A 4,170-nucleotide genomic window follows, 5' to 3' on the forward strand; every position below is an offset into this window, starting at 1 on the left:
CATAAATTACAAAATAGGATACAAATGGATAATTTGTTATGCTCAAGTGTGTTTTTTATGCCATTACTGTTATTACTTGGACTATAGTCTAGGGTGCCTGGAGCATGAACATAAACATGTTATAGTTGAAGACTAATTTGTCTCCTCTGAGAGAATGTATTCATTTTACTCTGATATAATTCAGAATAACACATATTTTTATCATCTGCTTCTTTCACAGTCATATCTAAGAAAATGTAAAATTGATTAATATATTTATAGTAAATAGAAGAGTTGTGAATTTTCTTGATGTTTTCGAAGTACTGAGAAGTGTTATGCAATTCACACCCACTTTATTCTCAATTATTCATAGTAATAGAGAAAAAGTATGGAGTGGCATTTCTCACATCACAGCTAGCTGACAGAATATACAATTAAGCTTGATTCATAGCATTTATTAAAATTTTCATTTAATTGCTAATTAGTCTGTATAGATTTGTAAATGTAGAAACTGGCACATATTTTTTTTCTAATGCTCATCAGAGCAGAGAGCACTGAGATTTCTATAGAGTAAAATCACAGTAATTCTTCATTATGCTCTGTGGTATTCATGAAAATAATTATGGATTCACTAGTCCATTTATTTTCTTAACATTTTTTTTTTTGTATCAATCTCTTACTTCTACTCCTTTTCCCCTGCCGCCACATCCAACATAATATGATTTGAAATCATAGAATATTAAGGCTGAAAACATAGTTTAAGTCAATTCTCTTGTCTTACATAGTAGGAGATCAAGATCCAGATAAACTATTACATATTATGCACTTTTGTACATTCAAGTCATCAACAGAATTCTACCTGAAATAAATTCTGATTTCATTTTAAAGTAGCTAATACTAATACATTATATTTGATTTATTTTCTCTTTGATCCTATCTAATTTGACAAAGAACAAAATTCAGAATATTTATAGGTAATTCATATAGGTATTAAGATATTTAAATATTTCCTTTTCCTTCCTAGCTTCCTTCCTTCCTTCTTTCTATATGAAATTCAAAATTGTTTAAGAATTGACGTCTACCATCTGGCCTTTCCAATTTAAGAGTTTTGATTTATTAAAGAATAAGGACAAAACTCCCACATTATCTAAATATTGTGGCTAATTCTAAGAATTGACAAATTTTGGTTTTAATATTACATGGAAAATGTAGTAAAAGACTTATTCATTCTTATTAGTACAGCTAAGAAATGAAGCATGATTAAGATCATGGGCTTTAAAGGTTAGAAGAATGCCATTGTCATCCTGGTTCCACTCTCTTTTTTATGATCTTCAGTAAGTTATTTAATCTCCTTATGCTTCAGTTTACTTATCTAAAAGTAAGGCAAACAAATAGTATTTTTGTCTAAGAACCATTATGACATTTAAGTAGAATATTTTATGTAGAAACTTAACATACTGTATGTAAATTTGTAACAATTTTATAAATGTTAGCTATTAACGTGTATGAAGTTTTCATTGTAATTATTTCTTCTAAAGAGCTATTTGATTCTCCTAATCTATGTATCCACGTATCTACCTATGTATCTATGTATCTGTTATCTATCATTTATTTATCAATTTTTGAAACCATCTATATGACTTTATATGTACACATAGAGAGTGAATGTCTTTATTTAATCTTTAGTGACTGTGCTTATTTATGATGAAATATAATTACGTTCTCAAAGATTCATAACTTTCCAAGAGGAAGTAGTTTAAAACTGGTACGAGAACTCAGGTGATATACAGAAACCCTATATTAAATAATAATCACCAAGATGGCCATTAAGCTCTAACTTAAAGAAGATTTAAGCTTAATTTACTCTACTGTGCTTCCTTTGAATAACTATAAGAATTTATGCTAACACCAGTTTTTTCTCTTCTCTCTTTGTTTACCTAAGCATTCCAGTCCATTGCCAATTTTACCCAAAAATGTTTCTATGGTGAAGCACAATAAGTATATCTATTTTAGGATTGTCACTACTGGAAGAGAAGATCAATTTCTATATCTTTATTAATTGAATTTATATTTCTTAGTAATGATAGTAGTAATAAAAATATTGGCTAACATTTACTTTATGTTAACTGTTGGACAAGCTCTTTACATACTTTCTTTTTTCAAGTAGTTCTCACAAAAACATGAAATATATACTAAAATTCCCATTTTTAGTAGTGGAAGCTGAGACAGAGAAAGATCAATTGTCTACGATAAAAAGAATCGAACTTATTTAAATGATACTCTGCATTTAAATTCTATAACATTTTAATGTAGTTTGTGGACATACTACAAAGCAAATATTTCAAAAACTGAACATAAAAATTATATTTAATATTTTGTATTTCCCACATATAATATGAATTTCTTATTATCATATATTCATTCTTGTCTATTAAATACATTTAACACATTTTTATAAATTTATTGAGCAGTTTCCTTTTCTATGAATATCCTGGTCTGATGCTTTGCCCATATTTAGCTTTAAATTATTTTCATATTTATATATAAGCTTATACCAAAGTTGACCAATATGGAAAGCTATAAACTCTGTTACACTAATATAATTAATTTAAATTGGAAAAAAAAAAGCACTTTATAGCAGGGGTTCTCAACCTCTAGGCCATGGGGACCAGTCAGTAGCCTGTTAGGAATCTGGCTGTACAGCAGGAGATCAGCAGCAGGCAAGAGAGCGAAGCTTCATCTGTATTTGCAGCCACTCCCCAGCGCTAGCATCACCACCTCAACTCCACCTCAGATCATCAGGCATTAGATTCTCATAGGGACATCGGTCCCTGGTGCCAAAAAGGTTGGGGACCACTGCTTTATAGGCCAATTTGGCTTTATTTAGTAAAGTTACAGATGAACAAATCTATGAAACAGCACTTCTGTGAATAAGGTTACATGTAACAAGGTTGTATATATTAGTGTATACGTTTAAAATAATGAAGAATGCCATAAATATTTAGCCACAGAACCCTATCAGTTTCCAAAATGAAGTCTTTCTAAGTACCATTTTCTCAACTGCTTACCTCTCTCTCCTCACCTGTCCACTGAAAATAAGAGTTTTATTCTACTCTGTTTGTGAGAAGTTACTGCATATAAGGTTAGAGTAAAAAAACATTTGGGTTATCTCTTTATTAGTGTTATAAAGTCATGGAACACTATACAGTAGTTAAAATAAACATACAAAAATGCATATCAACATCAATGAAAAATAAAGCTGGAAATGAATAAAAATATTGTGATGTCATATGTAAAAAGTTCATAAAACATGAGAATCAAAATAATACATTGCATAAGAATGTGTATATAGATAAACTATAGTATTTCAATGGTTGTTCTATAAAAAGAGAGAGTAACAGGCCTGATTATTATTTTTCTACTGTCACTACATGCAAGAGGCTACTTAAATATTCTTTTACTTAAGTACCCCTACTTATAAATTAAAAATAATTTACTGGGTGATCTCTAAGATTTCTTCTAGTTTTAAATCCAATAACTACATTTTTCTAAAGGAATCATAGGCTTAACTTTGAAAGAATTAATGTACTATCTTCTTAACAAACATAAAATAATTTGTATTGAATAACTTTTTTTAGTATAACTGCTTAAATTATGTAGAGGTGGAGGGAGATGGGGAGAGAGAGAAAGAACACCAGTCAAATTAACTTGTAACAATTAAAATGGAGATAAGAGTGAATGCCTTAGTGTGGAATGGTTGGATCATTTAGTTACTGAATAAGTAATTTTTAAGAGACATCTAAAATACTTTCCAAAGTTGTGCCTTTTTAAATCCCACCAACAGTGTATGAGAGATATGGCTGGCTCCTCCACATCATTACCTTCAAATGATATGTTCATTCTTTTTCATTTTATCTATTCCAATAGTTGTGTAGTAGATCCTCATTGTGGTTTTAATTGTTTTCTTTATGACCAATACAGTTGAAAAATTTTGCATGTACGTTTTTGCCATCCATGCATTTTCCTAGGTGAAGTGCCTACTCAAATAATTTGTCCATCTTTCACCATTCACTTTTGAGTTTAGAAACAGTTTAGATTTACATAAAATTTAAAGTATGGTACAGCGAATGCACATATACCTCATATGCAGTTTTTCTTATTGTCAACAGGTTACATTAATAAGGTAAATTT

This window comes from Pteropus vampyrus, unplaced genomic scaffold (genome assembly GCF_000151845.1).
Source record: "Pteropus vampyrus isolate Shadow unplaced genomic scaffold, Pvam_2.0 Scaffold26, whole genome shotgun sequence".
Taxonomy (NCBI): domain Eukaryota; kingdom Metazoa; phylum Chordata; class Mammalia; order Chiroptera; family Pteropodidae; genus Pteropus; species Pteropus vampyrus.